Source organism: Prionailurus viverrinus, chromosome D3 (genome assembly GCF_022837055.1).
Source record: "Prionailurus viverrinus isolate Anna chromosome D3, UM_Priviv_1.0, whole genome shotgun sequence".
In the NCBI taxonomy this organism is placed as follows: domain Eukaryota; kingdom Metazoa; phylum Chordata; class Mammalia; order Carnivora; family Felidae; genus Prionailurus; species Prionailurus viverrinus.
In genome coordinates this window covers 87,183,970-87,210,724 of record NC_062572.1, presented here as the reverse complement: position 1 = coordinate 87,210,724, position 26,755 = coordinate 87,183,970, and positions in this window count along the sequence as shown.

Here is a 26,755-nt window from a genome sequence, read left to right as displayed (position 1 = left end):
AATAGTAAAAAAAAAAAAAAAAACAAAAGCCCAGCCAGCCTCCCAGCCCTGCCCTAGCAAGTAACCTTGAGCTCTGTAGTCAGCCAGGGGAAACATTGCCTATTGGATAGGTTAGTGCTTGTGATTGGTCATATGCCTTGTACCCAACACCCAAAAAATTAAATATAAAATAACATAGCAATGCTGAAATAAAATTTCCAGCTATATTTAATTCTAAGGAACAGTCAAAGCAATCTAATGTTTTTATTTCTCTAGTTCGGGTTGACCCTCAAAATAAATTTGAAAAGTCAGAATTAGAGATAAAGAATTGATAGAAAACAGAATCATTATTGTTAACTCTCGACTATACATATATACATGAGATTCATGTGCCCAGGCTGGAATTATAGGAAACAAGAGAAAAGATCTTGATAAGATAAGCATCTCTTATATAGTCTAAACCCCAAGTCAAAATACACAGCTTAAATTTAGACAAATCTTGATCAATATTTATACAAGCTTGTTGATTTAATATCACGTGGCTAGGAGCTAAACTGTTATTTCTCGAAATTTGTTATATTGGTTTTCAAATATTTTTCAGATCTAACTTTTAACAGAATATCAGATCACACGATTGATTAATAACACTGTAGCAAGCATGTCCAAATGTGTACCTATTTTATACATAGAATTTACAGTAGAAGATTTTGATTCATTTGAATTTTTTGGATTAATGTTTATATTGCATATGTTGTGAAGTATTACTGATATCAAAATGGCACAAAATTTAAAAGGAAAACATAGCATGAATGGTGGCAATTTAGACCGAAAATATTTTAAAAGTTAATGATTACCTTATGTTTAGGGTCAAAGAGTAGGACACGTTTTCCTTGGCTGACTCGGATACATGTAATTGCTCTGTGATTGAAAGCTGTAATTAGCTCCTGTAGGATTTATAAGACAGTGAGGTAAATACAGTGTTTATTCTTAAGCCTTTTGGGTTTTTGCTCCAGGCTATTTTACTTGGTATTCATTTAGGTGGGATTTTAGTGAATTTGGGAATTCAAATTAAAAATATGAATTCATCTTAAAGGTATCATTATATCATCGGTGTGGACATCAGAAAACACAAGTTAATTGTGAGCTAACAAAATTCTGTTGTTTTAAGGCATTCAGGTTTTGGTACTTTGACTTTTTCTCTTGCTATGTGTCATATATGACACTGACCCAGAACTGGCCCGGCAACCACAGGAAACTCATACAGAATGGAAGGGAAGATCATCACTGTGCATCCTGTGCCCTCAGTGTCTTGATCAGGCAGTAATTATGTAGAAGGAATTGTCTTTGCTCTCTCAGCCCCAACTTGAATTCTTCTCATGATTCTGAGTTTGCCTCAGTTGCAGCAATGCTATGAGAATGTCTTGTACTAAGTAGATTTTCTGATATTTGCACTGATTTGTTCTTGTTCTGAGTTTTGGAGCTACAGAATAGGAATTGAATATACATTAACATGATGGCTCTTAAAATATTTGAAGGAGCACCTTCCCTAGGTCTTAAATCTCCTCTTTTTTCTCAGCATATTTGGAATGAAAGGTATTGAAAGGCTCATAGTTATATAGTAAGGGAGGTAACTTACTGATCGTTATTGCATATGGTGCACACACACACATGCCACCAAAAGTTGCAAAGCAGATTTTGAAAGAAATCCATTCAGTTGCAAGAGTGATATGATAAAGACTGAAGTGATAGCATAAAGAAGCTTAAGTCATAAAGTTCTTAAAGGATGTTTCAAGAACTTCAGTTACAAGAAGCTGCTGCTAGACTGGGAACAACATGGCGTCAAGATTAAGACACGCCTTTAAATAGCTCTTTGGTGGATGTAATGGCTTAAAATAAGCAAGCTCTGTGCAGAGACTGGTTCAAAGGGGCACATACTTTGGGTCCAAGTTAGGGAGAAAATGCAAAGTAGTATTTACCCTTTATTTTGCATGATTATTTGTTGGAATCCATAATGAATAAAAAATCATTACACACTTAAAATACATGGGTTATAGAAGTGCTAGCAAAGCAAATCAAAGCCTTACTAGTCTGCATTGTCCTTGGTACAGGCAGCTGGTTCTCCACTGCGTGGCTTGTCCAGATGCAGGAACATAAAGTGTGAATGTGCGTCTCTATTAACTGCCAGATGGTGTTCCTTCACGATTTTTTTCATTTTTCTGTTTGAGATTCATGATGTGTTTTCTTGCTACATTAATCTCTTAAAGTTCTTCAAATTAAAAAGAAAGACAAACTGTATTTGTGTGTGGGTGTGGATGGATGGATGTGTCTGTGTCTGTGTAATAAATAGTCAAATAGCCTTTGTTACCAGCATTTTCCTGGAGGCTTTATTTTAGGACTGTCTGACTCGTAATCCACCCCTGCATGAATCTGCAGTTTAATGTCACTCCAATAGTCTGTCCAGCTTTGTCTTCTTATGGTCCTCTACTTCATTCTTAGACTATGCATTGACACTCTTATCTCGTGTTAAAAGTCCTCATGGCATTCACAATAGGACCAGTTGCCTGTCCTTTTGGTGGCTGAAAGTTTTGAATCTGTGTCTTCCCTTCAACCATTGGATAGTTTGTTCCCTGTTCTTCATAATGATAGTAAGATATCAATAGCAATGAGAAAGATTAGATCATTAAAGGAATTTGCACATCCTATATATCACAGTGGCAGACATCAATTACCAACCGAGTTTGGAATTTATGGGGAAGCAGAAAATCCACACGCCTATTTCTTCACTGGATTATTTGGGTTTTGGGTATTGAGTTTGATAAGTTTTTGTAGATTTTGGATACTAACCCTTTATCCAATGTGTTGTTTCCAAATATCTTCTCGCATTCTGTAGGCTGCCTTTTAATTTTGATGATTTCCTTCACTGTGCAGAAGCTTTTTATCTTGATGAGGTCCCAACAGATCATTTTTGCTTTTGTTTCCCTTGCCTCTGGAGACATGCCAGGTAAGAAGTTGCTACAGTCAAGGTCCAAGAGGTTTCCTCCTGTAGGATTCTGATGGTTTCCTATCTCACATTTAGGTCTTTCATCCATTTTTGAATTTGTTTTTATGTATGGTATAAGAAAGTGGTCCAGGTTAATTCTTCTGCATGTCAATGTCCAGTTTTCCCAACACCATTTGCTGAAGACACTTTTTTCCCTTGGATACTCTTTCCTGCTTTGTCAAAGATTAGTTGGCCATCCAATTTGTGGGTCCATTTGTGTGTTCTTTATTCTGTTCCATTGATCTATGTGTCTGTTTTTGTGCCAGGACCATACTGTCTTCAGATTGTGATGCCTCCAGCTTTGGTTTTCTTTTTCAACATGACTTTGGCTATTTGGGTTTTTTTATGCTTCCATGCAAATTTTAGATTGTTTATTCCAGGTCTGTGAAGAATGTCGGTGTTATTTTGATAGGGGTTGCTTTGAATATGTAGATTGCTTTGGGTAGTATAGACATTCTAACAATATTTGTTCTTCCAATCCATGACCATGGAATGTTTTTCCATTTCTTTGTGTCTTCTTCAATTTCTTTCATAAACTTTCTATAGTTTTCAGTGTACAGATCTTTTACTGCTTTGGTTAGGTTTATTCCTTGTATCAAATGGTTTTTGGTGCAATTGTAAATGGGATTGATTCCTTGGTTTCTCTTTCTGAAGCTTCATTATTGGTGTATAGAAATACAACAGATTTTTTGTATATGCATTTTCTATCCCATGACTTTACTGAATTTGTGTATCAGGCCTAGCAATTTGTTGGTGGAGTCTTTTGTTTTTTCTATATGGAGTATTATGTCATCTGAAAATAGTGAAAATTTGACTTTTTCCTTGCCAATTTGGATACCTTTTATTTCTTTTTGTTGTCTGATTGCTGAAGCTAGGACTTCCAGTGCTATGTTGAACCACAGTGGTGGGAGTGGACATCCTTGTCTGACTAAAAGGTAAAGCTCTAAGGTTTTGCCCATTGAAGATGATATTAGCTGTGGGTTTTTCGTATATGATCTTTATTATGTTGAGGTATATTCCTTCTATCCCTTCTTTGTTGAGGGTTTTTATCATGAATGGATGTTATACTTTGTCAATGTTTTTTTCTGCATCTATTGAGAGGATTATATGGTTCTTACTCTTTCTTTTTTTTAATGTAGTATATGACACTGATTGATTTGCAAATACCGAACCATCCTGGCAATCCAGGAACAAATCCCACTTGATCGTGGTGAATGATTCTTTTTTTAAAAAAAAATTTAACGTTTATTCATTTTTGAGAGACAGAGAGAGACAGAGCACGAGCAGGGGAGGGGCAGAGAGAGAGGGAGACACAGAATCCAAAGCAGGCTCCAGGCTCTGCGCTCTCAGCACAGAGCCTGATGCAGGGCTCGAACGCATGAACCTTGAGATCATGACCCAAGCTGAAGTCAGACGCCTAACTGAGCCACCCAGGCACCACTGAATGATTCTTTTAATGCACTGTTGGATTCAATTTGCTAGCATTTTGTTGAGAATTTTTGCATCTGTGTTCATCAGGTATATTGGCCTGTAGTTCTCTTTTTTAGTGGATTCTTTGTCTGGTTTTGGAATCAGGGTAATGCTGGCCTCATAAAATGAATTTGGAAGTGTTCCTTCCATTTCTATTTTTTGGAATAGTTTGAGAAGGATAAGTATTCACTCTAAATGTTTGGTGGAATTCACCTTGGAAGTTATCTGGCTCTGGACTTTTGTTTCTTGGGAAATTTTTGATTACTGATTCAATTTCTTTGCTAGTTATCAGTCTATTCAAGTTTTCTATTTCTTCCTGTTGGTAATTTACAAACAGGAATAAATTTATAAATTCCTAGAAACACATGTTTATAACACATGTTATAAATTTATTCCTGTTTGTTCAATTTGTTGGAATATAGTTTTTCATAATATTCTCTTATAATTGTATTTCTGTGATGGTGTTATTTCTCCTCTCTCACTTGTGATTTTATTTAGGTCCTTTCTGTTTTCTTTTTGATAAGCCTGCTTGGAATTTATCAATTTTATTAATTCTGTCAAAGAACTGGCTGTTAGTTTTGTTCTACTGGTTTTTTTGTTTGTGTATGTGTGTGGGTGTTTTTGTTTTTAGATCATTTATTTATGTTCTAATTATTTCCTTTCTTCTGCTGGCTTTATGCTTCATTTGTTCTTTTCCCAGCTCCTTTAGGTATATGGTTAGGTTACATATTTGAGACTTTTCTTGCTTCTTGGGGTAGGCCTATATTGCTATATACTTCCTTCTTAGACCACTTTTGCTGCATCCCAGAGGTTTTGGACCATCGTGTTTTCATTTTCATTTGTTTCCATGTATTTTTAGATTTCTTCTTTAATTTCCTGGCTGACCCATTTATCCTCTAGTAGGATGTTTTTAACCTCCATGTATTTGTTGTCTTTCCAAATTTTTACTTGTGGTTGACTTCAAGTTTCATAGTGTTGTGGTCAGAAAATACATGTGGGATGATCTCAGTCTTTTTTACTTGTTGAGGCCTACTTTGTAAAGGGATCTATTCTGAAAAATGTCCCATGCACACTTGAAAAGAATGTGTATTCTGCTTTAGGGTGAAATGTTCTTCATATATCTGTTAAGTCCATCTGGTCCAGTGTGTCATTCAAAGTCATTGTTTCCCTGTTGATTTTGTGCTCAGGTGATCTGTCCAGTGGGGTGTTAAAGTTTCCTACTATAACTGTATTATTCTCAAGGAGTCCCTTTATGTTTGCTATTGTTTTATATATTTGTGTGCATAACTACAATTTCTAGATCTTGGTGGATATTTCCTTTTATTATGACATAGTGCCCTTCTTCATCTCTTGTTACAGTCTTTGGTTTAAAATCAAGTTTGATATAAGTATTGCTACTCTGGCTTTCTTTTAATATCCATTTGCATGATAGACATTTCTCTACCCCCTAACTTTCAATTTGCAAGCATTATGAGGTCTAAAATAAGTCTCTTGTAGGCAGCAAATAGATGGGTCTTGTTTATCTATCTTGACACCCTGTGTCTTTTGATTGGAGCATTTAGTCCATTTACTTTCAGAGTGATTATTGATCTGTATTTAGTGCCATTTCATTACTTGTTCTGTATGGTCTCTGGAGATTTTCTGTTCCTTTCTAGTGTTTTTGCTTTTGGTCTTTCTTTACCACTCAAGGAGTCCTGTTTAATGTTTCTTGCAGGGCTGGTGTAGTGGTTGCAAACTCCTTTATTTTTTTGTTTGGGACACTCTTGATCTCTCTTTCTATTCTGAATAGATAGCCTTGCTGGATAGAGTATCCTTGGCTGCAGATTTTTTTTCCCATTCAGCATGTTGAGTATATCATGTTACTCCCTACTGGCTTGCCAGTGGAGAGATCTGCTGCTAACCTTATTGATCTTCCCTTGTAAGTTAGAGACTTCTTTTGTCTGCTGCTTTTAGGATTTTTTCTTTGTCTCTATATTTTGCAAATTTTACTGCGATGTGTCTTGGTGTGGACCTCCTTTGGTTGATTTTGTTGGGTCACTCTGTCTTCTGGATCTGGATGTCTGTTTCCTTCCCCAGATTAGGGAAGTTTTCAGGTATAATTTCCGCACATAAACCTTTTGCCTCCTTTTCCTTCTCTTTTCTGGGAGTCCCATGATGAGAATGGTATTAGGTTTGATGGACTCACAGAATTCCCTAAGCCTACTTTCATGATCCAAGAGTTTTCTTTACCACTGTTGTTCCATTTCATTATTTTCCATAATTCTCTCTTCTATATCACTTATTCCTCTGATTCTCATATCCTTGTGGTCATTACAACCAGCTAGTTTCAAATTTATTTATTTACTTGGTTATCACATTTTTTCATTTCCTCGTGATTCATTTTTAGCTCTTTGGTCTCTACAGTAAGGGTCTCCTTGATGTCTTCCATGATTTTCTCAATCTCAACTAGTATCTTTATGACTGTTGCTTTAAATTCTGGCTCAGGCATATCATATCTGTTTCCATTAGATCCCTGGCCATGACCTTTTCTTTTTCCTTCTTTTGGGATGAATTCCTCTGTCTTGGCATTTTGACTCAGTTTCTGTCTTCTCTGTTTTAGGAAAGCCTATGATGTTTCCTGCCTTCGAGAGTAATGGCTTTAGGAAGAATAGCCTGGTGCTTCAGGAAGTGTCACTGGTGTGTACTGTGTGCATTCTGGGGTGGTCTTATGAGCTCCCTGTCTCTCGGGTCAACCCCCTGTAGATCTTCTCCTTGCCTGGAGCGGGGAGTGTTTGTACCGTGGCCAGAGTGTGGTGAATTTTAATTAGGTGTGCTCTGGTCTGCTTGTTAAGAGACCTGATGGCATTTACACTAGAGCTGAAGCTTTGTAGAAGTCTATGGTCAGTGCATGCAGGTGTGTGTGTGTGTGTGTGTGTGTGTGTGTGTGCGTGCACATGCTTGTTTTCTGGGGGAGGGGTTGGCTTCTCTGGTTGTTAGGCACACTCGCTGGGGAGAAGCAGTGCCAGCAGAGTGCAGCAGGGGCAGGACTCGGTGTAAGCAGGTTAGGCAGCCAGTGTTGATGCTGTGCCGTTTACTGAAGTTAGATTAGGTGAGGGGAAGGGGAGAGAAATGGTGCCTACCAGGTTCTTTTGGATGACTACATTTCAAATAACAAGATGCCAGAGCAAAGACAAGTCCTGTTGAGTGAACCCTGACTAGCCCTGCCATGCTCAGCAAGGCTTAGGTTCACAGATAATTTTAAAAAGGCACACACAGTCTTAGTTTTATAGATGCAATATGAACACAAAAGGAAATGTAAAAATATTGTGGTACTTTCTCATTTTATTATAAGCCATATACAATGTAGTAAGTTGGTACAGATGGCATAGTATGAAGCATGCAAGTTGTATCTAGATTTTATGGCTTACAAAAAGAAGATTGTGCACTAACAGAAGATAAATTTGCTGAATTTTCAGAGTGACACAAATGCTCCATTGTGGTTTTCACTTATCTGGTGGGACTTTATGGTACACAGAACACCACCAGTGAGAAGCCTGCCTCTTGGGGAGAAGTAGGCATGCCTGGGACGTCAGACTTTAGCAGTGTTCTTCATCTTAATGACAGTTGGAAGAATGCAGCTTCTCACAGTCAAGGATTACTTCTGTAGATTTGTGTAGCTGATGCTCAATTTGGGAAAGATCGAAGTCCAGTTATTCCTGGCAGTTCTTCCTTAGAAAACCAAAAATGATCTCCTGGCTTACGCATTAATAGGCTAACAATAAGACGGTGGTTTCCCAATTTTGGGGGATGTACACCAGTCTGGAACCCCCAATATTGTGGTATTGCTCAAGATCTTAGTCTTATTGGTAGCATCTAGTGTGGAACAAAGTGCATATAGGTCATTCATGGTGGAGATTCAGTGTGGTTCCTTTACCATAGATGTGTCCGTGTAACATCCATAACAGACATATAGATTTGTTTTTTTTTTTCTTGTGAGGAGACCATAAGAGTAAGTGAGATTAACTTGTCCAAACAGCATCCTAGGAATTATGAGAGCTAGGACTTGATTCTCTGACTAAATGTTTCACATCACACATACGGGGGCTTCTATAATTGCAGCATCCATTCCTGCGTTCATCTGGTCATTTGTTTGCTTGGTCATTATATATTTGCTTACTTATTTATTTGCCGATTTGTATTAAGCTTTCCCAATGTGACAACTGAGTACTCTTGATAAAAGTTTTTATCAGGGTAATAGTATGGTGATTGGGTTCGTTGAAAGAAAAATCACAGTCTGCAAATCCTGAAAGGATTCATCCTAAAATATACACATATTATAGATACATTTTGTCTAATTAGAATGTGCATGCTGCTTGATTGAAGATTTTCAGATGAACCTGTGGAGAGATTCTATTCCATGCCTATGATCTCTAGAATAGGTATTTAGGGAGAAATCATCAGCAAGCTTGTCCACGTTCCTTGGGCACCCAGCTGTTGGTGAGAGAAACCAGTAAGCTGTCCTCAAAATCCATTTCTGTAGCACTCTGCCAGATCCTAAGATGTCACATAGGAACTGGGAAGTTGTACTGCCAGCTAGGGCTGTGTGTGGGTGCCCAGCCGTCAGTGCACAGGCCTGGACTCGGACCAAATTTGCCCTACTTTTACTGGTTTTTTTCGACAGCATTAAATGGTGCCATAGTTAGAATGTGTTGAGTGAAACTTATACTGAGGGGCTGTATGCACAAAGCAAAAAAGATAACCTGAAAAAATACATTTGGACAATATGTAGGAACGGAATTAAACTCAATTTTCATAAATGGCTAACACATTCATTTATCATATATTTCTCTTCAAATACTGGAGCTCAATTTCTTCCACAAGATTCAACATGCAGAAATTTGGAGAAAAAAAGATTGAGAATGTTTGAGAGGCAGTACATTTCAAAGGCAACCTTTGGAGGGAACTGAAGAAACTATATCAGCTGTACAATGTTGAAGCAAAGAAAAATGATCTCAGAAGAATGATAATCTTTGTATTTCAATAGAATTTTAGAAGCAAACGATGTAAAGCCAACTTCTGAGGTAAAATGCTTAATTAGGAAAAGGTTATCAAACAGACAAAATTTTTCCTGCGTGTAGGCTACTTTCAGTTTCTTTTATGCATCATAACTTTTCGTTAGCAATAGTCCAACCCTTAATTTCTGGGACACTAATCATCGGCTTCATCAGCATCGAAAGCTTTCTCTGGAAAGCCTTTCTCTTGGGACTCACCCCTGTTGGTCACTTTTTGCTGCTTTCCATACTCATTGTGAGGTTGGGCGGGGGGCGGGGGGGAACTGGCCATCACATTATAGAAGCAAACACACAGAAGAAAGAGCAGATATGATGCCAATTCATCCATTTTGATATCTGTTGCTATTTTTGATGAGCTACCTAGTAATGAGCATGACTGACAACATGAATTTTCAGACATTTTTATAACTATCTATTTGAAATTAGTGGAAGAGATCACTTCTTTGAAGTCAGTTTAAGAAAGAATTTTGTCTAATAAAATAGGAAAAATATCCTTTACATTTCTCATCAGTGATGCTAAGAATTCCACCCAAACAACGGTTCCTACCTGTGGTTTGAGTCTGTGCTTAGGAATCAAAGCATCTGTTGTTTACAGCCAAGATATTTTTACTCAGAGAATATTAACAAAGTTAGTACTTCTTCAAAAATGGTACAAGTTGCAAACATTTTATTTTATACTGCCATAACATTTTAATGCTTCTCAATATAAAAAAAAACCTGTCATAAATGATTTCCAAAAATTGGGATGGCTTTTCATACTGTAAGGAAACACTGCTTAAGCAATGAAAATTGTCCATTTTTAGTATTAATTCTAATGAGCTAGCGAATACTCTTGGACACCAAGTTCGAAAAGTCATGTGTTAGTAAGCACTGGATTTAAAAAGAAAACTGCAAGTTCTCCTGAGATGTCAAGCAACGTTATATACGCACAAACGATAAAGATATATCCACCGTGATTGCAGGAGTAACGGGCTACACAGGAGACGATGTCCCTTGTCATGTGACCACCATTCCTTCATCCAGAAACGATGGGTTTATTTTTATTTTTGAACTTTCAAACTTTCTTGAGATATAATTGACATATAGCATTGTGCAAGTTTAAGGTGAGCAGTGTGATTGACTTGATCCACGTATATATCATGGAATGATTACCAAAATAAAATTTGTGAGCACATCCTAGTGGATTAATTGTCACTAAAGCAGAGCAATGACTCGAGCTAGTCCATCGTGTTCCAATGGATACAAAACAAATTACTCCAAAATGCGTGCCATAAGACAAATACTTATTTTGCTCAGATTCCATTGATTAGAAATTCAAGGAGAGGAAAAAAAAAAAGCGTGAATTCTCTCTGCTCCATGATTTCGGAGGCCTCTTGAAAGGCATGAAGACTAAGGTTATGGAAACTCACTCATGGGTTTGTTGCCTGGAAGTTGCTTTCCGGGACACCTCAAACAGCTGGAAGCTTGGCTGCCTGGGCAACTGTCATTGTTTGGCGTGGTCTCATGATCCCTCCAAGGTGGCTTCAGAGAGGCAAGATATCTTACATAGTGACTCGGGACATGTCTCAAGAGACAGCACGTTAGGTGGAACCTGTATCACCTTATCTGGCCTAGCCTTACAAGCCATACACAATATCGTCGAGTGCTTTCTCTTTGCTCCAGGCACAAAGCCTGGCTCATATTCAAGGAGAGAAAAAGTGGACTCCACTCTTTACCAAAGGTGTGTCAAAGAGCTTGTGGAATGTTTTCAAGCTATCTTACATTGCTAAGACAAAATTCATTTATAGTTACAAAAAAAATGGGAACACAGACATGAGATGTTTTTCAGTCTTTATAACGTGCTCTTTTTCACTCTACCAAAAAAGCAAAAGTAATTGCATGACATCACTGACAATCTTGAGATAAAAAAGAGAGGCAAGTTATTCTGAGAGCAGAAAGCTGTGATTAGATCACACACAGAAAGAAGGGTGCATTTCTATCACTCCTATTTAGGACTCGAGCGGAAGGATGGGAATCTCCAAATTCTGCTGGAAAATTAAAAAAAAAACATTTCAAGAAAGGCAGAGGCCTTAGAAGTCAGGAGAAGTAATATTTGATCCTCATTTTCTGTTGCCCTGAACAGAAAATAAAGGCAATTTATTCAAAATCCTTCTGGCAGATAGAACTCCTTGCTTTCTGACTTTTTTTTTATCCATTGCCTTTGAAAAATGTATTTATCAATTAATCTGTGCCCTGCATACTGGACTAGAGTTTCTCCTGATCTTTGGTGATAAATTCCCATAAAACCCGAGGGAGATTGGTTAACATACGTATCAATAATTTGTCTCCAAAGTCACACATTGCTGTGTCATTTTTCAACGTCCCAGACTTCACCTTTGTGTCCAGTGCTATAAAGTAGATGATCACAACTTTATGTGACTTTCAACAAAAGATGATGTAGATCTATATCCTGGTCACTTCTAAGGGTTCATATGCTAAAATTTGGATAATCTGTATCTGAAACCAAACATGCAGTAATATCTGGGAAGGACTACAAGAGCATGGAAACTTAAAAATTCAAAAATTGCAAAGGCATTGCAAATGAAAAATGTAGATACATAGGTGCTTACAAAATTGAAAAGGTGCAACATCAATTATATGCCTTGATAGTAGAATAAGAGCTTAGAGTAATATCTTTAAGCAACTTGTTGAGATTATATTATGCTCTTCAAGTGAAATTCTATTACATAAATACTGTAAGAAAGGGGATGAATGCTTAAAGTATTTAAATATAAATTACCTGGGACGTGTCAGAGCTGTTAGTTTTTTTTGTTTGTTTCAATGTGTATGTACTATTTCTAATTGTTATGGACCTGACATCCTAAGTGAAATATCACAAACTTAGGTAATTCAAGTCAGTTTTGCTGAAAGAGTACCTGTGTACACATCCAGCGGCCAAAGATACATCTGCATATCAACTAATTTTAAGTTGTATTTGTTTACCTAGATTCTACATTTATAAACAATTATGTGTCCTTCATTGAAATGTTTGATGTATCACATCGTGCAAATTGAATATGTACAACACATTAATTTCATATGTCTATATATTGTAATACGATGCCAACTGTAGCAATGACTGGCACCTCCATAACATGACATGATTATCATTTCTTTTTAGTGGTTAAAGTTCTGGCCTCTTCGCGAGCTTGATGATTACACCACTCCCCATCGTGTGCATCTGATTTCCAGGACTTAATCACTTCTAATTGCAAGCTTGGCCCCTTAAACAACATCTGTCCTGTCACCGCCCCCGCCTCCTGGTAATGGCCATTTACTCTGTTTTTGTGAATTTGGCTGTTTTAGATTCCATCACATGCGTGATCACAGACAGTATCTGTCTTTGTCTGTCTGACTTACCTCAGCTCAAATTCCATCCATTTTGTCATGGATGGTAAGATGTCCTTCTCATGTTGAATAATATTCCATTGTGTGTGTGTGTGCGCCTGTGTGTGTAAATATAAAATCACATCTTTATCCACTCATCTGTTGATGGGCACTTAGGTACTTTATGTATCTCGACTATTGTGAATAATTCTGCAACAAACACGGGAGTGTAGATATCACTTCAATATCCTGTGGGTGTACACCCAGAAGTGGAATTGTTGAATCATGAGGTAGATCTATTTTTTAAAAAAATTTTGAGGAACTTCTATGTGCTTTTCATAGTGGTTGGACCAATTTACATTCCTACCAACAGAGAAGGGTTCCCTTTTGTCATCACCATCACTTGTTAGCTCTTCTTCATGATAGTTCTAACAGGTGTGAGGTGATATCTCATGGTTTTGATCTGCATTTTCATAATGATCGGTGATGTGGAGCAACTTTTCATGGACCAGTTGGCCATTTGGGTGTCTTTTTGGAAAAATCTAGTTCCTCTGCTTATTTTTTAGTTGGAATGTTTCTGTTTGCTATTGTGTTAGTTTTAGGCGTTCTTTATGTATTTTAGATGTTGACTCCTTAACCGATATGTGGTTTACAAAATTTTTCTCCCTTTCTGTAGGTTGCCTTTTTATTTTGTTTCTTTTGCTGTGCAGGTTTCATTTTTCTTAAATTTTTTTAATGATTATTTATTATTGAGAGACAGAGAGAGACAGAGCACGAGCATGGGAGGGACAGAGAGAGGGGGAGACACAGAATCTGAAGCAGGCTCCAGGCTCTGAGCTGTCAGCACAGAGCCCGACGCGGGGCTCGAACTCACTGACCGTGAGATCATGACCTGAGCCGAAGTCAGATGCTTAACCTTCTCAGCCACCCAGGTGCCCCAGGTTTCAATTTTCTTAGTTATCAACTTTGTATTAAATGTAACAGTCAATAAATATTAAATAGTTTTAGAATTATTGCGAATAAATATATGAGCATTTAAAGACTATGCAAGTGAATATATTTACATTTTAATGGTAAATTCTAGTTTTGTAAAACAATTTGATTTGTTAAACTGGTGGGGTCCAAGTGCATGGGGGTCTGCGGGCAATTTCCTCCAAAAGTGACTTCTAATGATTCATTCTATTGCTATATGATCAGCGTGATGACTGTTGTCTGTTTCCTGCTCATTGGTTCATCATTATCCTCACTGTTTGCTTGGAGATGTAGAGTATGGCACCCTTGATGTGCTGTCTCATTTTGGTACCAGTCCCCTGAGAAGTCTGATGACTTCCATTTCCCTGAGCCACCTTGTAAGAAGCTGAAATGCTATTTTAAGCCACTCAGTTTTGTTTGCAGCAATTTCTTGAGAAATAACAAATACATAAAAATATAATAGCTACATTTTACATACAGAATGTCCAAAGGTACCAGTATAGTGTATTTAAGGGCTTCTGAATTTACACACAGTGATAAAAAGGACAGCATTTATCAATTTGTATTTGGGGAAATGATGTGGAAATTAGTCTCAGGGCTCCTGGGTGGCTCAGTCGGTTAAGCATCTGACTCTAGATCTTGGCTTGGGTCATGATCTTACAGTTTCTGAGTTTGATTTGGGCTTTGACCTGACAACAGAGTCTGCTTGGGATTCTGTCTTTCTCTCTCTCTGCCCCTTCCCCGCTTGCTCTCTCTCTGTCTCTCAAAATAAATAAATAAACTTAAAAAGAAAATACGCTGTTAAAAAAGATAGTCTCTATTAAAGTTCCTTTACATAAAACTTCCTGTAACTTAATGTGCCCTTGTTGATCTCCAAGCCTTAACTTTTGGTGGGTTTTCTGGAAGTTTTCTTGGAAGTTCCCTTTTCCCCCCGATACTTGCGTGGTTCCCTCTTTCACTTCTTTCAGATTGCTGGGACATCAGTCTTACTAGAGTGCGTGTGTCTTACCACAACGAGTGAAGTACTTTCTTCATGGTGCTTCACATTCTGGCGTGCAACATAATGCAGTTTTTCTTCCCTTTTCTGTGGGAAAGAAAGCTTCAAGAGAACCACAGGGCGTGGGTCACCACTGCTTATGTCCTTGCACTAAGCAACAACACCTGCCGCGTCCTGTGAGATTTCGCATGATTGAACAACTGGAATGATTCTACCAGGGAACACAACATTAGAATTCTTCAGGAGTTTTATGTTTTTCAATAACATTTTTACCTCTCTAAACATTTCTGAAGTTAAAGAGGCCTACAAGGGAAATTATTTACCAGGAAAACCGGAGCTGAGTAATAAATTCTAGATCCCCGTTTCAAGCACAGAACAGGGTCTGTGTTCAGGGACAGCTCAGCATTAGCTAGTCCCTAACGGTTATTGTAATTGAAACCCTGCATTTTTCAAATGACCGGAAGTTGAGCTGTCAATGAAATTTACCTAATGAATATTTTCCTTAAGCCTAACCCTTTTTGCCTTTACAGAATGTGGGATCAATTATTCTTAGTTGGGTCTTTTATAAAAAGGAAGGGTCAGCGTCAGAGTACAGCTTGGGTTTCAACATCTGGTAACTTCTTGTGCTCCAGGGCCTTAACCCCCTGCAGGGCACCTCCTACACGTTGGGGAAGGGGGAACCAAGGGTCACTTCTAGGATTGGAATTTAAAAAAAAAATGGGGGGGGGGGCGCCTGGGTGGCTCAGTCTGTTGAGCATCTTGATTTCAGGTCAGGTCATAATCTGGTTTGTGGGTTGGATCCCAGTCAGGTTCCATAGCTGGCAGTGGGGGACCTGTTTGGGATTATTCTCTCTCTCCTCTCTCTCTGCGTCTCCCCCCACTCCCATGCTCCCTCTGTTTCAAGATAAATAAAAGTTAAATAACTAAATAAAAATCAATGGAAAAAAAAATTAAAAAAAAAGTCTTTTAAACTATTGAGTAAATTGGCTGACTATAAGTAAAAAAGAAACGAGATTTATGATGGTAACACATATTTTGTATGAAGTTTTAGACCCTGAATTTATTTTACCAAAATTAACAAAATAGATATTTATGAAAAACTGTCTTTCATATGTTGCCTCCCATATGTTTCATGAAGAAATAACTCAAAACTGCTTCTTCATAAGTGGGGAGAGATGTTTATATATAATAAAGGCCAGAGATGTTTCTATCCAGAAATGTTTGGGTAGTTTCATTTTTGGTTTAAACAGGGCATTGTTTTAAACATTAATGAATTCATCTTGCATTTTAATTTTCTTAATTGGTTAAATTTTGTTAATTTTCCTTTACACATTTTTAATCCATTGTGGAAGTATTCGCTTTAGATACAGGCAATTTTTCATATACGTATTTTTTACCAAGGTGTGAAGCAGGATGCTAAATGACTAGAAGTCTCCTAGATAGGAAATAATATATGAACATCAAATATATGTGTGCACTGTTTGCAGATATTAACTAATATTTAGTAAGGAAAATATGTCAAACTCCTTTAATCATATTTACAGTATAAACAGTGAAAGTATTTCAGGGCCTCTTTTAGGTCCTTCTGAGCTATGCTAAATTACACAGCTGATTTAATATCATTTATCTCATTTTAACTTTCATGATACCATGGTAACATTCTCAGCTGAAAATCTGACCCCTTTTGCCTATTGGCAAAAAAGTTCCTTTAAAGGGAAAGAAACTGGTAAATTTCTTGATTACAGGGCAGATCTGACGAGTATACATCAACGAAAATTCACACATTTTATGAACACGTTTCACTCAGAGTAAAAATTCTATCAGTGCTCTGTTGTCATGGATATTAAGTCACGGTCAAGAAGAGTCTGTGAATAGGGAAATAATCAAGGAAGATCAGAAATGCTGATAGATTAAAATGATGATCCAGGGTTCAGTACATATAGATCGGCTCGGATGCTTTCTTCAACATCCGTCTATATCTGGGAACACACAGGTATGGAATGGTAGTCACCTGATTTTTACAAAGATTATTTCTCAGTGGTAGAATTTGGGTTTTTCTGAATGAGGAGACCTATCAAAAATAACTTTTATTATTATGATTTTAATACTGCTCGGAACTGTATTATAAGGAATATACATATTACTCTAAAATTGTATTACTTTATTACTCTTAAAAATCTATTCAAAAGGTTTGTTTCCCATGACGTGTACTAATTTGCCATGCTACTATCCTCCAAAAGTTTCATAAAACTAATATAAAATCCATAAGCAAGTACAGTTGATATCAAACAGGATAATGATGATAGTTTTGGAAATTTCTGGAACTTTAAGTGTGGTTGGCTTTCAGTGAAACAGACAGGTGCCACTATCTTTGGGGAAATAGAAATCTTGTAAATGCAGCTATACTTATTTTTAACATTTTTATTAAGATATAATTGATATACAATTCTGTAAGTATTTAAGTTATAACACTTAATAAGTTTTGTCATCTATACACTTTATAAAACTGTGATCTCAGTTTAGTGAGGGAGCATACCTCATCAGCCCCAAATGTATCCTCATGAACTTTTCTCCCAACCGTCCCCACCCTACCATCCCTGGCAACCGCTCATCTGCTTTCTTTCAGTATAGATTAGTTTGTATATCTAGTATTTTGTAGATATCGAAGAATACAACTATGCGCTCTAATGTGCCTGACTGCATTTACTCACCAGTATTGAAAACAGATTAGAGACACCTTTTTCAAAGCAGGCTTTCAGTATTCTCGAAATAGTGTAACGGTAACTTTACTCCCTATGGCATATTAGTTTTGTGTAGGTTGGATTTTTGCAATGGGCAGAAAGATGTCATGAAATGTTGGTCACCTGGACAGAACAAAGTATTGAAATAAAACAGTTTGGTAGCTAGAGAACAGGCTATTAAGTTATGAGCAATCATATTAAGAACAACATCAACTCTATCAGGTGACGAAAGATTGGTTCACTTTACAGAAACGCTATTTTTTAAAAATAATTTCAAGCCATAAAGTATTTCAGAAAAATGCATGTACTTTTGATTTTGCTGGAAGGTCAGCCTATATAAACATAATATTGGGCTTATTGATTAAACCCACAAATGTCCGAAAAATAATTAATGGTGCTGCCTATAATCGATAACTTCTTCTTAGTTATCATCCCATTATATATTATACATATATATAATTCTATCATATCTCGGTCTCTGCAAGGCCACCACGTGCTCTCGCTCCTGCATTGCCCCAACACCTCCCCACCAGCACCCTTACTGCCGCATATTACATCCGCCCTCTTTTTCAGACGTACTCCCAGAATATGTTGGGTCATGTCTCCGCTCTGCTTGAAGCCCTGCCACAGGGACTCTGTATTTACCTCTGAGCAAAAGTCCGATTTCGGCACTGCCTTTGCTCTCATCTATATTAACTTCGCCAATAATACATCTAGGTTTGACAGAACAATTTTATCGAAAGATGGGTGGATCTCAAACAAGGCAAAGTAGCTACTATACTTTCCACCTGTGAGATTCATTGCTTTATATTTTTCAGGTGCACTGAAAGCGGAAACCTAATTTAACAACTTTCAGAGAATTCTCTTACCTTGCCCATGGAAAAACACAAGAGTTCATTATGCAAACCAATTTACTTTGGATTCATACTAAATATTTTTCCCATTTGTAGAACTTTGGAAGGTCGTTTAAAGGCATCCATGGTGACCGGGCTCTAATAAATTTCCCAAGAAAATGTTGCCTTATCAATGATTTATTAACTGAACACAGAATGAGAGCATCATTCATTAGAATTAGTGTAGCTTTTACCATTGCGTCCCTTTGTACTCTAAGGAATTTGGGGATTGGTAGCTGCAGGTACATCGCAGTTAGCACAATTACATGGAGGTAAAAATGAATCACTGACAGGGAAACATCAGACTGAGATAGAAAACCTTAACACAAAATTTAGTGTGACTTTTAGAGTTGTTTACCTCTTGTATTTTAAAGCTATATCCGGAAGTATGAACAGCATCAGCTCATGAGTGAAAATGAAATCTACCTTCCCTATGTTCCATTTAATTGTTTACTCCTCAACACATACACGTATGCACAGACACACGTACACAGTCAGACTCCTGGGCAAGAAGGTACAGATTGAAACTGGGAAGACTGGAATTTTCTTCAAGAAGCTGAATTTCATAGGCTCCTTTCAAGGAATGACTCCTACAAGCGCATGAGAAAGCTCAGCTTTGTCTTTTTAATTTTTGATTCACTCTCTTTCCCAAATTCTTCATTCCCATAATTCCAATTGCTGAAATAGGGCAACAAAACAAAAATCCCCATGGGAAATACTGAATAGCTTTTAAAAAATGCTGTTGTGCTGCGGGCACTGTGAGTTTAGTAGGGGGTGTGAGGATTTAAAGGGTAAACAGTGGTGACCTCTGACACCCGAGATTTCAGAGGATCTTTCACCTTTGAGATCATATTATTTTTTTTAAATCTGTGGAATTACGGATTATTTTACACCTCAGTTTTGCTTTTCTGTGCCTTTCAAATACAATTTAAAACTTAACTCCATTATTGGTTTATAGCATGTTCTGTGATGTTTAGGTTTCTATCTTGGTAGGTGAGCTATTTTCTTTATCCAGGTGACTATTTATCAAACTCAAGCTAATCTGTGGAATAGATGTGTATTGCAAAAAAGGTCTCTTTTGCGAAAGTCCTCGGTTCTCTTTGAAAAGTTAGAGGAGTCCTCAGGTGGATAATTCAGAGTGAGAGGAAGGGCACTGGAAGTCCAGTTTAAGCAAAGTCCCAATCCCATGAACTTACCTGTGCCTTTCTTATCTTTCTGATAAACCTTAAATGGTGAGGAACAAATGGTCTCCAAAGGGCCTTTGAGCTAGAATCCCCAGAAGCCACTAATTGTGCTGTAAATTATCATGCCATTAATACCAGCTATGAAATGTCTCCCCTAAGCCTCAGCCTACAGTCTACAGAAAGTTCTCTGAACTCCTTGTGTCCTCTTCTTCCCTTTGATCCTCCTGATCGGGGCTAGAGCATCTCTGGGTTGATACCTGAAGATACCCACACCTTCTCGTTATTGCTTTTGAAGAGACTGCTTGTTAAAATGCGAAATGAGGGCATGGAGTTGATCTAATGCTCTCTGAATTCACACATCTGCGTAAGGCTACTTCATAACTCTTTACATCTGAACACACATTTTTCAGACAGTCCACATTCCACATTGTGCCAATAGCATTGGAAAAAATCCTTATTATCGGCTCATCTTCTTCAAGGGCCTATTAGATGCAAGATTAAAATAAGTACAAAGCTGATCCTCCAAAAAAGGGTGTACAATTTAAATTCAAAAGAAGGAATTTTGTGATGCTTTATTTATGTAAATACATAACACACCCCACATGGGGCTTGAACTCATGACTCCAAGATCATGAATTGTAGGCTCTTCCAACTGAGCCAGCAAGGTGCCCTGGAATTTTAAAATTTGATAGGAATTCCACGTATCTGCCAGAATAAAGTCACAATGACTTTTTTATTTAATTACAATGACAAAGAAGGGCACCTGGGTGGCTCAGATAGTTAAGTATCTGACTCTTCCTCTGAGCTCAGGTCTTGATCTCAGAGCCGTGAGTTCAAGCCCCGCACTGGGTTCATTACTGGGCATGAAGCCTACTTAAAAAAAAGAAAAATGTCAAAGAATTTTGGAATTGACACCTCTTAAGAGGAGGTAGGTACTGAAGGCATGCTGTAATTCTATTTAGTTAGAAAGTGTTGCGAAGGTAAATTGATTTAGTCTGAGTCCAGTATGTATAGTGAAGACTTACTTGGTACACAATTGTAGCAGATTGTCATCTACGATCCTGGCTGGTACTCCTATTGAATTAAAATAGCTTTCTTTATGGATAAATAGATCCAAAACTGATTCAGAAACGACCAATTTCCTTGTTTTTGTTTTCCTATGATTATGTTATTTCTTAAAGATCATAGACCATTTTTTTTTAAAAAAAGGATACTTAAAAATGATCCAGAATGAGCTAACCCCCCTTATTTTGTAAACTTGTGAGCTGAGGCTCTAAAACCTAATCTAGTAACTCTTACACATCTTGTTCCTGGAGTAGCGGCTGGAATCCAACTCTGTCCAGAGACCCTGCTAGTACCTGTGTGTGCATCTGCATGCAAATACTCTTACACATGTCATAGTCTCCTTGGGCACTTTTGCCATATGCTTTACCTGCTTATACGTATTTTATATCTATAGTTATCAAATGTAATGTATAGTCTTAAACACGAATATAATATCTTAAATACATCTGTGCTTACTACTTATATTTTTATCTACTTGTAAATATTCACTAACCTGTGTTTCTAAAAGTTGCATTTACTTATATATTTAGTTTTTCCCAAGAAGTATCTGACAGAAACCTGTAAGCCATCTGCATGTACAAGTTGACACAATACACCCTTACAATTAATATGCATTACACATACGCTTCATAATCATGAACTGGCTATCCAGAAGACTGAGAATAATTCTTGATTATAACCAACAGCTCCCTGTACCCAGGTACAGGTTTCTTGAATTTAATTCACACAGATATTTCTAGAATCCATCTTGTACTGACTGACACTGTAGGAGCACCGCCGAGCTACACAAGCACTTCTGTTTTACTTGGCTCACTTCGGTTTACTCTACCTGCGTGGACATTACGCAGACCGTGGGTGCCATCTTATCCACAAAGGAAAAGCCACACGTTGCATGTGCTTTTAGGGCTACAGAATAACAATGAACCGAGGGCCAATCCTGTTCATTCTTTCCCTTCTGTGCCATTAAGACTGAACACAGCAACGCAAAGTGCACCATGACTCAGCTAAAGGCAAAGATAGCGGAATCAACTCAAAGGAATCTGGAAACCCGTTCCCTGCCATACTAACCAGAGGGGCAAGACTGTTCAGAATACACTGATTTTCAGAGGAAAGGGCAAGAAAATCATAGGCTTGAAATTGAAAATTGTAGGTTTTGATATTTACCCCCAATAAACCACACTCCCTCACAAATATAGATCATACTCACAAGACGTCCAGACAGAGAAGGATCTAGAAAAGCGTATTCTGATTGGTAGAGAAAGATATTCGTAGAGATTGTGAGAAAGAGGTGGCACCCCCTTTTCTGTGCAGGACGTTGGGGGTTGTTACATGAGTGTGGTACTGAAATTCCCTGGTAAGAACAAAATGTGGGTTCTCTGATATGGCAGAATTAGGAACAATTGTAAATGATAGTTGTGTTTATTGCATTTTAACGTTAATTTTAAATGTGCTGAACTGAAAAAAATTCCCTGGGGGGATTAGTAAAGATGAATGCTATATAATTGTTGTTGTTGCCTCTCAATATCCATTGTCATTTTCTTCTTTAGTAATAATGTCCCAGTTGTTATTCCTGTTCATCACCACCTGTTACTATAGACTGCCTGGCTGCTCCGTGGGTCCCTGTGACTACACTCTGGTCGATGGGATGTCCGCAGCAGCGTGGGCTCTCAGTTTCAGGACGTTGCCTTAGCATGGGGCATGTTCATCATGCACTTTAAAAACATTTTTTGTTAGGTTTATTTTATTATTTATGTATTCATTAATTCATTTATTCATTCATTCAGTGAGAGACAGACAGAGAGAGCGAGCTGGAGAGGGGCAGAGAGAGAGGGAGACAGAGAATCCCAAGCAGGCTCCTCACTGTCAGCATGGAGCCCAATGCAGGGCTTAAACTCACAAAAACTGTGAGATCATGACCCGAGCAGAAACAAAAAGGCCAACAGCCAACTGACTGAGTCAGCCGGGCACCCCTCATCCTGCACTTCTAACCCCTCCTCTGTGAAACCACACATGACTGCCCAGTGTCTAGCAGTTATGGAAAATTATGAACCTGCAGAAATGTGGAAGCCAGGGTTCCTGCCAACAAACTGAAACTGCTTTACCGGGATGACCTTACCTATCTAGAAATTAATTCTCATTCTCATTGTAGAATGAATTACAGTTCTTTCTTGTTGAAGGGGCCTTTTTTCTTTTTTGTCTTTTTTTTTTTTTTTTTTTGCTTGCAGGCACACCTATCCTAATTAGGTGTTTTTACTGATAGCTCAAGGGATACAACACTTACTCAGATGGTAGAAATTCTTTAACAACTTCATAGGAGCATAATGATAACATAATTTATATTTTTATAGAAATTTAGAGTTAGGATATGTCTCCTATCTTCAAACTCCAAATTTAGTCACTATGGGGAATTGGCAAGTACGTAAACTTATGAAAATGCAATAAAATTTTACAGATTGTGTTTTTCTGTCAAAAAACACTCAGAAGGGGAATTCAAGTCTCATTAATTACCTCTTTATAGTGTCAAGGGGATTCACTCCAGCAGATAAACCCCAGTTATCACCACTAGGACTTCTCTTTCTTGAGTGTGCTAAAAATACCCCATTTCCAGGCTGTTGATAATACCATTTAATTTTCAGTATAGATGCAAATCCCTGTAGGTAGAGGGAATTGTCATTCCCTGTAGAACTAGATCAAGTTTCTTGGATCATAATATAGAACAAAATATTCTTTATTTACGTAAATGGGATTATAGATGCTGAAGCTTGTCACAAAGCTCTAGGCACTATGATATTTATAGTATGAATTCAATAGCTTTCATCCTAATGGGATTGATACAGTGCTTTGCGTGGTCGTCTGAGGCTTAATTTGCTTCTTCCTGTTAGATATTTTGCTTGAGATTTGTTGGGATTCAGTGTAATAGATAAAAGGGGATTTGGGGTTTGATTAGCGTTAAATCTTACAGCACATTCACCATCATCATTAAAGTTGCTTTTAGTACCTAAGCAGGAAATTTCCGCCTTTGTGGTTCTACAAAGCAGATCAATATTGTGGGTGCATATTTATATTTAAATTGATGCTGGAATGCAGACCCTGTCACCACTCACATTTCACTTTTACTGAAAACTCTTGTTATGTCCTTTCAATTACCATGGCTCCTGTGGTATTAGGAAAGTAGTACAGTGAATTAATCATTTTAATAAGATGTGACTTTCTTAAAAGATAATTATTGAATGGATAATCATGGCTTATCAGCAAAATATTAGGTTCTTCTCTTGACATTAATTTCAAAGTTGACTCATCTTAAAGATGGTTGAGTACTTTTCATGTTCTTATGTGTTAGTTTTATTGTAATTTCCAGTTTAAAACTAGATTAATTTTTTATCCCTCTCTAATACCAATTCAAAGGATGTAAAACTACTTAAAACCATACAATCTGCTATATCTTTATTTTATTAGACAATTATGTTTATTAGTTATATTAAAGCTTTCCAGAAAAAAACCAGTGATGGGTTAATAGGCATGAAATTTGTTCTGTGGCTCTTGAAAACAATGCCAATTTTTCCATTTTGTCAAGTAAAAATCTCAATTCCTTGACATTCAAAGATATATTTCTGGTCATTCCAGTGATGACTAGTGCATATCCACATTTAGGAAAAAAGTTATATAAAATTAAACACTGATTTTCCAAACCAGTGAAGCATAATATTTGAAAGGAAAAAAATATCTATCCACTGATTATATATCCAACTAAATTTGTCTGGTTCTTCATTTCTTAAACAATTTTACTGACGTATAAGTTACATACCACAAATTCTCACACTTGAAGAAAAGCAATTAAATGAGATTTAGTAAGTGTATAGAGATGCAACCATTTCTACAAATTTGGTTTTATCTACAAACCTAATAAATGGAAGTAATAAGCCAGTGAAGGAACCAGATGGTATAAAGCCTTGTTAAAACAAAGTATAGTCCTGGAGAGATGGGAAATAATTTTCATTTGATAGACAAAGATATCTAAATCAGAAGATTTACTTCTGTTACTTCAGTTAATGTTTTCACTATAAAAATTTCGTGACCAAATCTTAAAGATAAAAATTTAAAAATTAATATTATAATGGTGGACTTTTGGTTTCCAATTCCTCATGTAATGAACTTGGAAACTGCTATTCAATCCTAACCAGTGAAAATCAGGACAGTTTGAAACATCATCAACTCTTTTGGAATCTGAGAGATTCCAGACCAAAGAGGACACAGGTCAAACCACTGCCCCCAAGATTGAAGCAAGAGGTGAATACAGGGAATGAGTGGGAACTGTGGCAACTTCCATGGGAATCAGTGCTGGGTAGGAGTATCCAAACTGAACTGCTGACTTGCTGGGGGCTCAGTGTAAACAGCTGAGTCACAACTCCAAGGAGACCCAGTCACAGGACGGGCCTGACATATTGTGAGACGTACCTCCAGGACCTCGACCAGAGTCCCGCAATAAATAGTGGAGGAAGACCACCATAGGCTTCTGGCAGGAGGGGAAAAAAGAACCATCTGAGATAGGTAGAGAGCAGTTGGTTCTTCCTAGAAAGTCCTGTTCTCCTGACAAACTAATTAACCAGAGCCTAATTGACATTGGGAAGGAAAATACCCAACTCCAGCCCACCCTAGCCATCCTGTCCCAGCTAAAGGGGGAGGAAAAACCTTGAGAAACACTTATGATGTGCTCAGTCCAGACACAGGCTCACTAAAAGCCTGAGATCTAATCACAGGATTATGATCTTCTCTGCCCATCATATCGCTAATTGCCTATCTACAGCAGTTCCTTTTATACCCAGTACATCATGTCCAGCTACCAAGAAAAAATTAAAGACATACTAAAAGGCAAGAAACACCACTTGAAGAGACAGAGCAAGCATCAGAACCAGACATGAAAGGAATGTTGGAATTATCAGACTGAACATTTTAAACAACTGTGATTAATATAGAGCAGGCCCTAAAGGATAAAGTAACCAGTGTGCAAGAACAGGTGAGCAATGTGAATCCTAAGAAAGAACTAACAAGAAAATCTAGAGACTTAAAGAAAAAAAGTAACAGAAATGAAGCACCTCTGGGTTTATTTGTAGACTGGACGTAGCTGAAGAAAGGATCTGTGTGCTAGACACTGTGTCAAAAAACTCCTCAAAAGGCAGAGAGAACGAAAACCCATAACAGATTGTCCAAGGACCATAGCACACTACAAAAGGTATCCTATCCAAGTAATGGGGATACCAGAAAGAGAAGAAAGAAGGAAATGGAAGAAAGCTATGACACAAAGGTTGAGAATGTCTCCAAATGAATGTCAGACACAAAACCACACATCCTGGAAGAGCAGAACAGTAAGCAGGATAAATGTCAACAAAAGCAAACAAAACAAAACTCCCCAAACCCTACACATAGCTTATAAAGCATAATGAACTAAGGGCACCTGGGTGGCTCAGTCAGGTAAGCCTCTGACTCTTGATTTTGGCTCAGGTCATGATCTCACAGTTCGTGAGATTGAGCTCCCTGTCGGGTTCCGCATTGTCTGTGGAGCCTGCTCAGGATTCTCATTCTCTCTCTCTCTCTCTCTCTCTCTCTCTCTCTCTCTCTCTCCCCCTCCCTCTCCCTCTCTCTCCCCTCCCTCCCTCCCTCCCTCCCCCCCTCTCCCTTTCCCCCTCTCCCTCTCTGTTCCTACCCTGCTCACTCTCTCTCAAAATAAACTTTAAAACAAAAAAGCATCATGAACTCAAATAGACAAAAACGGGAAAATACAGATTCTCTGTGTATTTAATCCTATTCCCATTTTATAAAGGTAAACTTAATTTTATATAAAACTTTAAAAAATCTGAATACTGAACATGGTGTAATTTCATGATGACATAGTACTTCTATCACATAATAGAGGTGACCAAGTATCTTGACTGAGCAGTAACTTCTCTGGTTTTAGGAAGATTCCTGGATGTTGATAAATTAAATGGCATTCATGCACTT